Genomic DNA, 14,167 nt, shown 5'->3' on the forward strand with positions numbered 1-14,167 from the left:
AAGAAGAATGTATGAACACATGAATGCATGAATGCACCACACTCTTGAAGAAATGAAGGCACTGATGGGGGACACGTTCTACGAAAAAAAAGCCCATTTTAAAAGAAAACCCTGTCCAGTGATGTTTTAAAAAAAAACGCACGTATGCACGCATGTACGTATAGTATGTATGAATGATGAATGCATGAATGAAAACCTATGTTGTTATATTTTAACTGTATGAAGTAATGCTTACGAGTCATCGACTCATTTTAGTTTTTATGTATGTCCCTCCTCCCACAGGAACCGAATGGTCAAGAAGGACACGACCCATGGGGAAGAGCACGGAAGTCTAGGCATGAGTGTTAATTATAAGAGAGGCATTTTATTGTTAAAATTGATGTTTTCTGCTGTAAACCTATTTTATTATCAAAACACATTTTATTTTATACATGTAGAGTCTTGCACCCTAGGTATGGAAGCAAAAATTTTTAAATCGAACGGTAATTCCCGTCGTCCTTTCTAAAATCATTTTATAAAAAGTCTCACCAAAGGACAGGCGTTACAAGTTTTGGACCAAAATTGCACCGATACCTTCGGTTTTCATCTTTAGTATTATTGACTAGTCCTTTTGGAGTATAGGCCATATAGTTTGGGCCTTCTATTGTGGCATTACAGTTGGTATCAAAGCCATGTTTGAGGTTTTGCAGACTATATCGTATGAAGTGTTGGATATCTGTGGTTTTAGGAAGTGATTTTTTGATTTGGAGGAAACGATTACATTACTACTTATAGTTTCAGAAATTGCAAATTTTAGAGATTAAGTTATATGATATATGAGGACTTGGTTTTGTGAAATATTGGAGAACTGTTTTCATGATATTTAAGGTATTAGGTGGGTTCTAATGTTATAGCTGTACATAATCTTGAAGAATACTAGGCTTCAGAATTGATAAACTCTAAAGTATGAACTGATCGATTATGAGGTATAGATTTTGATCAAGAATTGCCCAAACTGTTGTATATATTCATTTTTTAATAGTACAATTATGTTTAAATTATTGTTACCATTATTATTTTTGAATAATCATGTGAAACGTTTAATCAAGTGTGGATTTTCTAGGATGGCAGCTTGTTGCCGTGTATGAAACATTGCAGACTTGAATGCAACAAGTGACGAGGGTGGATGTACCATAGAGTAGGTTAATTGGATGCACCCACCCACTTTTGATGAGCTGGCCGACCCGACTTTAGCAGAGGACTTTTTTTAGGATATTGAGGAAATGTTTTGTGTCCTAAATTGTACTAACGAACAAAAGGTGTTGTTCTCTGCCTTCAAGTTGACAAGAGAGGGAAAAAGATGGTGGATTTATGAGAGAACTATTAGAGAAGCTGAAGGGATAGAAGTAGTCAATTGGCCCCAATTCAAGCAAATTTTTCTGGAACGCTTCTTCCCAAGCTCGGTCAGAGACGATTGGGCCATGGAGTTTATCAGTTTGGTGCAGGGAGCTATGACAGTGCACCAGTACGTGACTAGATTTACTAAGCTGTCATGATTTGCCACATAACTGATCCTTGATAAGGAGATGAAGGCTCGGAAGTTCAAGCAGGGGCTGAACGATAAGATTTATGAACGAGTGGTGGGCTTTCAGATCTGAAGTTTCTCGGAGTTAGTGAATAAGGCCACGGTATTCGAACAAAGCCTCCAAAGAAGTGTTGTGTTGCAAGATCAGAGGAAGATGACTACTCCATTAGGGTCTTATTTTGGCATGGACCAAGGCCCATGGAAAAGTAGGAATGAAGGCAGTAGCTCTGGTAAGAAGCCGGTTCAATGCAACCAACAAGCATATCAGTGTAGGACATGCAACCGAGTACACCCTGGAGAGTACAGGAAGAAGGCATGACTATGTTTCCGTTGTGGCAAGCCAGGTCACTAAATCAGGGACAGCCCGTTGCAAATGGACATCAATAGGACCGCCAAACCACCACCACCCAAGGCCAAAGGGACAACGCGAGGTAACAATCAGCGCACAACTACGCCTGCATGGGTTTTTTTACTGATGCCTGGAGAGGCTGAGAATAGAAATGACGTGATCATAGGGATGACTTCTTTCATTTGCTCTTAGAAATTAACATGATGTCCGATGTTAAATCAATGGCTATTTAATTCATGGATCATGTTGAACGTGATCAAAGGTACCCTTACCTTGTTTTTTGTTTTCCAACAACACTACTGTATTGTTTGATTTTGGAGCTACGTAATTCATTTTTTTTTTCTATGGACTATTCTAAGTTTTGCACTTTAGAAACTAAAAAGCTGAAGTACAAGTTAGTTGTCTTGACCCCAACAAGAAATTCTATAATCTGTGAGGAGGTTCTACAAGGGTGCCCATTATCCCTTGAAGGGAGAATAATGCCAGCTAACGTAATAGTATTCCACATGCTCGAGTTTGATGTAATATTAGGTATGAACTGGTTGGCTTCCCACCACGCTAGTATTGGTTTTTTTTTATTAAAAAAAGGAAGTGGTATTTAGACCTCCTGAAGGAGATGAATTTCGATTTGTGGGTTTGAAAGTGCGATTGCACCCACCAATTATATATGCTATTTAGGTTGGAAAGCTGTTGCGTGAAGGTTGTCAAGGATTCCTAGCCTGTTTGGTGGATGCACCAAAGGAAGAGTTGAAGTTAGAGGAGATCCCTATCATGAGGGAATATCTAGAGGTATTCCCTGAAGACTTGTCAGGATTACCACCTGAACGGGAGGTGAAGTTTGCTATTGACTTAGTTCTGGGCACGACACCTCTTTCTAAGGCTTCTTATCGAATGGCTCCTTCAGAGCACGCAGAACTCAAATAACAATTGCAAGACTTATTAGACAAGGGTTTTTATTACTGTGGGGAGCCCCAATTTTATTTGTGAAAAAGAAGGATGTGACGATGAGAATGTGCATTGTCTATAGGGAACTTAACCGAGTGACTATAAAGAATAAATATCCACTCCCACCCACGCATAGAGGATCTATTAGATTAACTCCAGGGCGCACAAGTATTCTCAAAAATCAATATTCGGTCAGGATATCATCAATTGAAAATCAGGGAAGAGGACGTACCTAAGAAACCTTTCAGGACTGATACGACCGTTATGAGTTTCTAGTCATGCATTTTGGCTTGACTAGTGTCCCAACGGTATTCATGAACTTGATGAACAGAGTGTTCCATGACTTTTGATATACTGATATACTCCAAGAACAAGACTGAGCATGAAGAATATTTGAGATTGGTACTCAGGAAACTCAAGGATAAGAAGTTGTTTGCTAAGTTGAAGAAGTGTGAATTTTGGCTAGAGTCAATAGCATTTTTGGGGCATGCAATTTCAAAAGATGGCATTTCATTAGACCCGGGGAAAGTGAAAGCAATAGTTAATTGGTTAGCGTCGAAGAATGTGCACGAGGTTAGAAGTTTTTTTAGGATTGACGGGATATTACTGTCAATTCATTGATTGTTTTATCCAAAAGAACAGTTCCTCTCACTGCCCTCACTAGGAGGAATAACAAGTTTGAGTGAACAACGAAATGTGAAAGAAAGCTTCTATGAGTTGAAACAAAGGCTAGTGACAACCCTCGTTTCAACGGTTCCCATTGCCAGGGGAGGATTTGTGGTTTATAGTAATGTATCGAGATTGGGTTTGGAGTGTGTATTAATGCAACACGAGAGATTCATAGCATATGCTTTACGACAACTGAAGTCATATAAACAAAATTACCCCATGCATGATCTAGAGTTGGCAGCAGTCATTTTTGCACTTAAGATTTGGAGACATTATCTGTTTGGAGAAAAGTGCAAAGTCTATATGGATCACAAGAGTTTGAGATATTTCTTCACCCAGAAGGAATTAAACATAGGTAGTGGAGATTGCTTGAGTTGATCAAGGATTATGATTGCACCATCAACTATTACCCAGGCAAAGCTAATGTTGTACTCGATGCACTAAGTAGGAAGTCAATGAGACCAATAGTTGCAACTCTTATCACCCAACACCGGTTGTTAATGGATTTAGAAAGAGCATGTATTGTGGTTATCACCAGTAATCAACAGACTTTTATAGCCAGTTTGATTGTTTAACTAGCTTTGGTAGATAGAACTAAAGGAGCCCAGAAAGAGGATTCGGGGTTAGTGAAGCTAGTAGAAGACGTCAGCCAAGGTAATAAATCTGATTTCATCATTTCTGAGGATGGAAAGTTGAGGTTCAGAGGTAGATTGTGCGTGCCTACTAATGATGAACTAAAAAGGGTAATTCTCAAGGAAGCACATCTTTCATTTTACACACTTCATTCAGGGAGCACCAAAATGTACCGGGATTTGAGAGAGTCTTATTGGTGGAATGTATCGTTCGTTTGGCATGACTTTCTGATTTTATTTTGATTTTGTATATGATTCTGTTTCTAGTTCTAATACGATGGTTCAGATTCTGTTATATGGTTGGTACCAACATCTCTGATATGAGTGCACCCACTTTGGAAACAAAGTGGTTTATCTGCTTGTTCTTTCCTGTATGCACACTCGGGGATCTGAAAATGAATAAGGGAAAGTTTCACATTTTGATACTACCTAGTTTGGCCACCGGGGATAGCACAATCCTACCACGGGGGTTAAATATGGTATATGATATGATTTGATGATATGATATGATATGATACGATATGGTATGAAATGATATGATAAAATGTAGATGTTCAGTCATGTTATGTCAAAGGGTTTTTGAATATGAACAGTTTGAAATGTCGCTTTGATTTTCTGATAACATGTTTTGAGATCTGCATATTGAAACTGAAATGTTTTGTTTCTACATTCTGAACTCTCTAAAGAGGCTCATATTTACATACTAGTATATGTTCTTTGCTTATTGAGTTGTTGATAACTCACCCTCTTAATTTCATAATATTTTCAGATGATGTTGATGGTTCAGCTGGGGATCAGGAATAGTGATTGTACTAGCTAAAGATAGAAAAATCGAGTACCTAAGGGTACTATTGATGATTAGAGAAGTTTTGTTTGGTAGATGGGTTTTTAATTTGTAATGAATTATTGAGATTTTTGTAATTAATTGAATATTATGATTGTGGTTACTGGGGATTGTGAAATTGTAGATTAGTGTTACCCAGTGGATAAATTTATGCTTAATCTCCAACGTTCTACATCTGACGCTAAAGTGCAACAGTTCATCGATTTCGTAGTTTGACAAGGAAACATCGTTGAAGACCAGGAACATTAATTATGTGGGACCTAATTAATGTGCTATAAATTTTTTCCACTCTCTTATGGTCGACATCATTCATGTTGGGGATGAGGATTCCATAACTGATATTTTATCATATATATATATATCATTAATTATGTGGAACCTAATTAATGTGGTATTTCTCTCTCCATTTTAATACCCTAAAATTTATATAAGTATTATAAGATAAGAAATGATATTTATAATAATAGAGTACTACGTACTTTTATTGAAAAAATAAATAAATAAAAAATGAGTTTTGTTTCATACTATCACTCTTGCCTACTCTTTTATGTGCATTCTACTGATGTGATTGGTCAAAACAATTATTTTATATTAAAAAAGTGATACAACCAATCACATTAGTAGAGTGCATAAAGAGTACGTAAAAGTAACCGTACATAGAATTTTTGATAAAAAATTATTATGTTAATAGTGGACTCCAGTAGTCTTTTTTAAAATGAATGAGCGACGCTTACACATTTAATAATTAAATCTAGTATTACTCTTAAATCAGGTATTTTTCAGCGCTCAAAATCGTCACAAATAACTCTAACAATCGTTGCATTTTATCATTTTTGGCAATTTCTAATTCGCTGCATGTTTGACGAAATTAAAGTGTCTTTTCTGATCAATTTAATCAATAGACAAAAATCGTCGCAAAAAACTACTATTTTTGACAATTTTTGTCCGACGTAACTGTCCAAAAAATTGACAGAAATAGCCTTTCCGTTAACTATTAAATCATTGAGAAAAACCAATTGCGGCGATACATATCGTCGAAAAAAGTTAAAAAATTACCGCAAATGACTCAATATTTATCCAGCAACCTTGAATTATCGTCACAATTATGCCTTTCCAGCAGTTAATTGTCGTTGGAAAAGATTATTTGCGGTGAAATATAATCGCCGCAAATAAGCTAATCGACAAAATAGGTTTTCTAGAAAATTGACAAAAATTATTTCCGGCGAATTTTACTCTCCAGAAAAGGTTTTTCAGGGAAAAGAAAATGCATAAAAAAAAAAAATCTACAAAAAATATTATACACATCCAAATTGTATGTTCTTGCTCAAAAAAGCAATTGCACAAGTGGGAAGCACAAAACCTAACTTACAAATGATCACAAGTGTCACCAAACAAATAAAATATATGAGTTGTAAAAAATAATATGTAAGAAATCAAGCCAAATAACAAATAATTCATTAATGAGGGGCCCTATTTTGCCAGCTTTAGTAGGTCTAAGTCTTGAAATATACTTCCTGAAACAATGGATATAAATGTCTAAGGTCATGAATAAACAACCTGAAACATATATTGAGACGGACTCAATAAAGAAACCATCCAATTGAAGTACGACGTTCGTAATTTTTTACTGTATCCTCCAGTTCAAGGGCTTTCATAACACATGTCATATATTCACTAAAACAATATGGTAAATTAGATTCAGTAGAAGCACAAGTCTAAATTATACACAGCCAAAGGCGAGCCGAAAGTGATGCTAGTTTTTCCATGTTCAGTAGGCTAACATTGCATGTTTAAACATGGCAAACGTGCTTTTCCTGTAAAGCATAAACATAAATACAAATATAACCACTATTTACTCCCAAAACTCTATATCAACCCAATCAACTCCCCAATTTCCACACACAAAGAAATCACTACCTATAAATCAGATTGTAGTGTCAAAACTTCCAACTACTGCAGCCTCCAACAAAGTTCAAGCCCATACAAGATAATGAGAATCATTTATCTTTTCTTGTCAATTAATACACACTCAGAGCATTAACATTGGATAATGAACAAACACTATAATCACTACAATAAACACTATAATCCCAACAAGGAAACAAGCAAGTCAGACCAATGAAACAAATGAGTGAAAGATGAATATCTAGCACGAGCTCTTCCACATTAACCTAAACCAAACTAAAATTTAATATCTCATGATTTAAAGATTTGACCCTAGACGCTCTTAGAATTTGGACCCTAGATTTGATTTGCCATGTCCTTCTCATTGCAACGTCACAAATAGAGCACAAGACTAGATAGAAGTATAAAATCCTCGTATCAGCAAAGTAATACATAAGCAGAGCTAGAATGGTGCAACTCGACCCAAAGCCCAAGACGCTAAGCCCAAGATGCCGAAATGTTATATTATCTAAAAGGAAATACCATAAATTGCTCATCACATATAACTAGTCAACCAATGAGTAACTATATTTCTAAACTCTTTAGCAACTGGGTGCATCATAGATGCCTACGAGGTTGAGCAACGTTACTCTAGAAACTCTGGAAAACTTCATTTCTGAATGCCTACAAAATTAGCATACGAGACAACCTTAGATGCACATGAAACAATCTGAAGCCAAACGACGAGTCTGGCCCATGCGTTACCATGCCACAAAAAAAGCAAATAATCGTTACCAACTAAAGACCAGCAGAACTTCCGGGCTGGGTGTCGCAATTAATACAAAAAAGGGAAATGGCAGTGGGACAAAGACCTTTTCAAGGTATATGCATAAAAGCATGGCAAATAATGCACACACATTTCTAAAGCATAAACAAGGTTTGAATCTACCAAAGGAACCCAATGATAAAGCTCATTCAACTCAATCTGTTTAAGCTAAAGATCACACGGCAGTTTCATGTGTAAAGGATTAATAGAGAATAGCAAAAAGTTGCACTAAAAATGGTGATTTTGAAAAAGGGTCACCAGTTAATCATCTTTCAAAATTCTGTGGACAACAATTTCCTCTGTACAAATGGCCATCTGAGTTTACTACTTGTGGAACTCATAAACATGAGACTGGTACACTAGACTTATCAATGTCATTAAAACTATCCAAGTTCTACAGCAAACAATCCCATTAACCGAACATAAACAAATATGGAAGCCAATCAAATATAGAAAGCTCACAAATGAGAACCGCATTATAATACAACAGAACAATATTATGACATTAAAACCATCGATCAAAATCTCACATCAGTATTATCCTATTTAGGATGTGTAACATTCATTCAAATAATTATTTAACTGCAATTTAAGGTATCAAGAACTTCACCGCCATCCCAAGAAACATCCATGTATGGGCCAAACATCAGATTTTGAATGGTAACAAAGCTTCAGAAGTCTTGTTCAGGCCAAATGGTACTAATACAAACAAATGAAAGCAACAAGACATAATAACATCAGTAGCTCACCAGTAACCGGAATACAAAGGAGAGATCACTTTGTTTAAGGAGTTCATGCACTATAAACAAGAAACAAGTTGATAAAAAATGGTTCCTCAATTATAATCGGGGCTATTAAAGTTACAAAGTCGAAGGTAGGAAAGGAATGACAACTGAAAGATGCTATCTAGTAAAAAAGGGAAAGAAAAATAGTATATTTGAGGGCTTTCGTGATAATAATTTTCATTCCTAGTGAACCAGGGTGCAATTCTATGGACATGCTCCAGAGGTTACCAACTTACCTCAAATTCCAAACTTCCATGATGATTCTTCTTGTGTCAGTTAGATGGAAACTGAATAAACTTCACAATTCATAAATTCACAAAAATGCAGCTAACTTAAAATCATGTCCAAAAAAAATAAAAAAACATAACTCCTAACTTTCAAATGCACAAACTGATCATTATTAAGCATACACCCAACCTCCAAGCCTCTAGGGAAGCAAAATGAAAGAAGATCTTTGTATTTGAGAGACAACTCCTTTTCTGAAGGGTAAACAAGTAAGACCTAAAAACAGAAAAGGAAAAAAAAAGGACTCATGTCAAATGCTTAAACGAATAACCAAACGCAAATGAATAGCCTATCAAGTGCTTGAATATCACAATTGGGATGAAGCTTCCTACTTCCTGCTTCATTTTCATTGGCCTAAAGACAATAAAAATGAAGTAGCTATCAAGTGGTGAACTCATCAATGCTGCAGGGTAAAGTATTACATGCATAGAAAACAAATATCGTCACCAATACTTAAGTGCCTTGAGAATATATTTGATCATTTTCTGTTAAGATCTCGTCCATGCACTACGAGCACTTTGCCCAAATAAGTTCACAAATCTATTATACTAATTTCATACTTAAATTGAGAAGTCGTTATAAAAATATCATTAATGTGCACGCGCGCGTGTACGTATATAGAGAGAAATTGAGAATCTTCATAGGGCTCTTGAGCATTCACATGGTGTGTGGAGAACACTAAGAAAAGTAAACCAATTGGATAAAAAAGTCATTAATTGAGAATTTGAACTCGATAATTCTAAATAGGGACTTGTACCAAAATTTAAAACAAAAACATAAGAACCCAATAATCTAACTTGTGACAAATATTGATGACAAAATAAAAGATTAATAAAAAAATATAACATCCTCTCGAAGACAAATGGAAGACAAATCTTACTTTCTTTGCTGATTTTGAACCAAGCCTTTGAGCTGATGGTGGTGGATGAAGTTGAACACTTCCTGCATCGTAATGGTAAACCCACAAAATAAGAGACAACTTTTTTTTTTTCAAAAAAATCGATCATAACATCGATAGGTTGGGAGATCTATGCACCATTTACTTCAGAGTGGCCATTTATCATCAAAGCCTTGGTTTTCTGAGAAAAGAGGAACAAGAAAAAGGATCAATGGCATTAATAGTTTCAACCATAAAGTACAAGGAAGAAAGGAAGACTGCTTATAGCTATTAAAATAAGAGTACATAAATAAAAGAATATTTCTTCACAGCAAGGAACAAAATATGTATAAGGTATTTGACCCTTAGAATGCGAAAAAGTGTCCATGTGCTATGAAAACCTTGAAAGAACATCGAAGATGGTTATTTCAAGCAATCAATTAGGAGCTTAATGCTATTCTTTTTTCATCATCGTCGGCCTGTTTTTTCCACAAAAGCAGTGGAAGTAGAGAATAAAGATAGACAAAGGCAGCAAGAGAAAAGCAAAGCTGATCTCCCCCTCACCAGTCATAAAATAGAAGACAATGAGAAGATGCACCGTAGCAATTAGCACGGATGGATGGGCTCACTCTCCAAGACCCTGAAAAGCTCCGCAACATTTTTAATTTTTGCTATACAAAAGAATATTATATAAGAAAAATGATATATACAATTTCTAGAGGATGCTTCAAGCAAGTACTTTATAAAAAAGTGAATCTCATTATGAAAAAGTGTTAAAAACTTACTTCTTATTTTATTTTATAGAGTCTACATTTTTACAAGAATTTTGTACAAGACTTTTACATTTAGAACTTATAACTAACATTACTCTCGTTATAAAACAATTAACTGTAAGCTAACTTTAGATGCCACATTTCTCTCACATCTTTCTTATTCATTTAAATGATGACAGTCTTCCATTCAATACAGTTTCAAACCATCACTTTTTCAGATACCACCAAAGCATGCACATGATCATGAGGACCCAAAATTTAGATAAACAGGAATTCACCGACTTCTCAATATGATAGAGGGAAGAAATAACAATTCAAATGCATACCGCATGCAAAATTCAAGAAAAATAATACCAACAAAAGAATACGATAATCCATTAACCTTGGTGCAGAGGAAGAGAAATGCAATTATTAACATTTATCAAACAATAACTATCCCACCTTATAAACGCAGATCAAATGTCAACTTTCAAGTCAATGCCAGTTATTCCATGATTCAAAGAAAATCTTAAAACACAAAGGAAACCATCTAAATCAGAGCAACCTAAGAACTAATAAGAATTTCTTCTTGGATACACATGCCATAGCTAAAACAATAAATCAAGAATTAAAAAAAGAAGAACCCATGCTAGAAACCGTACATACAGTGAAACAAATGCTCTGCAAGAGTATCATTAGGCATGTACTCAGCAACCATATCTACCGTACTCCCTGCACCTCCATCTCATTTGGTGGCAATGAGTTGTAAGAAGAGCAAGGGAGAGAGGGAGGGCCTCGTGCTGCTGGGCTAGGCGTAAAGGAGAAAGGGCTCCGACGGAGGACTGGCGACGGCGATATAGAGAAATCCGAGAGAGAGAGAGAGAGAGAGAGAGAGAGGTGAGGCCAGAAAGAGATTGGCGTGGGGGCTGGAGGAGAAGGAGGGCGTGGCTGTTGAGGTGAGGTCGCGGTGGCGTGCAGGGGCCGTTAGCGACGGGCTGTGCACGGTGGAGGCTTGAGGGAGAAGAGGGACTGGGGAGAGAGAGAGAGAGAGAGAGAGAGAGAGAGAGAGAGAGAGAGAGAGAGAGAGAGAGGGGGGGAGACGGCTGGAAGGAATGAAATGAGGGAATTACATAACGCGGGGCTTTTAAATTTTATTAGCTTTTTCGGTGATTTTGATTCGCCGCTAGTAAGTTTAAATGGGCGCATATATTTTTACGGCGACAATAATCGCCGTAAATAGTATGTATTGTGGCAATTTTCTTTAATCAACGGAAATCTAATGCCACTATAGTTAATAATACTTTGTTGCGATGAAAAATCGCCGCAAAAAATTAATTGCACATTTTCCTCTGTGATTTTCCAACTTCTCTTCAGAAATTAAGCGGCAACTTGGAAATCGTTGTAAATAACCTTTATTTGCGGTGAGTTTTTTTGCAACAATTTTAAAATCGCTGGAAAATACCTAATTTCTTATAGTGAATTGCACCAGTACGTACCTTCCATGAAGACTCATCATAATTATTTGAGAGCAAATTAAATGAGCCTTTATAAAGTTTGGCAGCTCATATAAAAACCATTAATTTTATTTTATGATTTGTTTTCCAAATTTTGGGGCACTTCCGCCCCCAGCAGCTAATTACTGCTTAATTACATGCATATATATATATATATATATATATAGTTGGGGACATGGTATTTTATTATATATTTTATTTGTATTTTGTTTTCGTTTTGGTATGGACAATATTTGATGTTTTTTAAATTTAATTAATTATGCATTATATCTTTCTTTTATAAATTAATTGTTGATTATTATTATTAATTCTTTAATTGATTAAATGTTTTATTAAATTAGTGTTACCGCTAGAATGTTAACTTACCGTTCGAAAATAGTGATTTACACGTTTGAACTGTTTCAATGGACGTTCGAACGGTAAATTAGTTTCTCACGAACCACCCGCCAATTTTTCTACAAAGCGCAAATGATTCTTTCAATAGGGATGAAATTTATCGTCCCTAATTATACAATTGAACGCGTTCGAACTGGAAGCATGTGTCAAAATTTTTTTGGGATGAAATCAAAATTTTGTCCTTAAAACTTACGTTTTGGGACGATTTTCATTTTGTTCCAAAGAAAAATCGTACCAAAAACTCAAAATTGTTGTAGTGAGATAGGGTTACTACCATCCCACTACCCATCTACTACTCTTTTTGTATTTGATATTTTTTAATTTTTAATTTTACTTAATGGTTAAGGAAGTGATTATTAGTAAAATTATATATTTTTTTAATTTTTTCTTAATGATTAAAGATGTTAAAAAAATACTTAAAAGAAAATGATAAAAAGATAAAAAACTCAAATACACTATAAATAATAAATTAGTAACCCTATCACTACTCTTCATACATATATACACTTACATATCTTACTCTTGAAGCAATAAATATATATATATATATATATATATATATATATAAAAGATGTAAAGGAAGATATCACCAGGGCGGCTAAAAAGCGCCATTAACGACATATGTGTACAATGAATTATTTTTAGGGATAAATAAAATTTTCACCCTCAAATTAGCAAGTGTATACATGTACTACGTACTTTGCATTCTAGATTATCAAAATCGAAACATTGTACGTACGTAGTCTCAAACTATCGAAATTCAACAGTACTTTGCAGTCTCAAATTACTGCATACCAAAAACGTGTTTATAGAAACACTAATTTTTTCACATAAAAGGTCTAATAGGAGGAATGTGATAATTTCTTATAAAGTCAAAAATGAGTTTGTTCATAAGCCATGTGAGACTTCCCAATACGTCCTCTCACCTGTGGGTCGATATTTCTGGTACCATCATCGTGAGTAGGTCGTAGGAGCTTATCATCAATCATAGGTTAACCTGCTCTGATGTCATATAGAAACACCAATTTCTCCCCATAAAAGGCCTAATAGGAGGAGTGAGATAATTCCTTATAAAGTCTAATATGAGTTTGTTCCTAACCTATGTGAGACTTCTCAATAGTGTTGATCACACTTATATTCCTTAAATCTCAACAGTAAGAAATTGTGCAAAATGTATTTTTTACACTTTGAAACTTGAAAGTATAGTTTAAGTTTTTTTTATATTTTGGGGTGAACGTACGTTAGCTAGCTAGTCAAAATCGTTGTGAAGCAATTGGAAATTTTGGAATAAAAATCGAAAACTAAAAACGAAACATATATATTATATATATATTGTGAAGGGAGAAAATCCCTTAGATTTAGCTAAAGGTAGAGCCCAGGTTAGAACCCAGATACAAGGTCTGGGCTGGGTCGAGTTGGAGGCAAAGCTCGGATTAGACCCCAGGTACAAAATATGGACCGGGTCAAACGGTAGCCCCTGGGTCAAAATCTAGGTATAAGACCTGGGTCGAATCATGCTTACATCAAGAAACAAGACAGAAGATGCAAGAAAGGCTTAAGAAGGAAGGAATATAACATTCAATGCTAGACGAGAAAACGTGCAGCGGTTCACACCCATCATTAATAAGATGGAAAGAGCCTAAGACAGAAAACACGCCGCATTCAATTCGGACCAAGGCCTGAACAACACTCAATAACATTGAGGACTTCATAGCTCGGTGAACTAACAACACAAAGATAGCTCGGCGAGTAAACAATGTGAATATATGACCTCCTGCTATGCAACACTCCACTACCGTGGAGACCAGGTCGGCAAGTATAAATAAACACTACCTGCAGCACACA

At 35.6% G+C, this 14,167-nt stretch overlaps 1 long non-coding RNA gene across 1 annotated transcript; it reads left to right on the forward strand.

Annotated features, from left to right (window-relative positions):
- The first annotated feature begins 546 nt into the window (after positions 1-546).
- LOC121266124 lies at positions 547-10,934 on the forward strand. The gene is made up of 3 exons (XR_005940744.1): positions 547-578; positions 4,710-4,721; positions 10,834-10,934. It is a non-coding gene; the product is annotated as an uncharacterized LOC121266124 (long non-coding RNA).
- Positions 10,935-14,167: the final 3,233 nt, after the last annotated feature.

Source organism: Juglans microcarpa x Juglans regia, chromosome 5D, assembly GCF_004785595.1.
Source record: "Juglans microcarpa x Juglans regia isolate MS1-56 chromosome 5D, Jm3101_v1.0, whole genome shotgun sequence".
Lineage (NCBI taxonomy): Eukaryota > Viridiplantae > Streptophyta > Magnoliopsida > Fagales > Juglandaceae > Juglans > Juglans microcarpa x Juglans regia.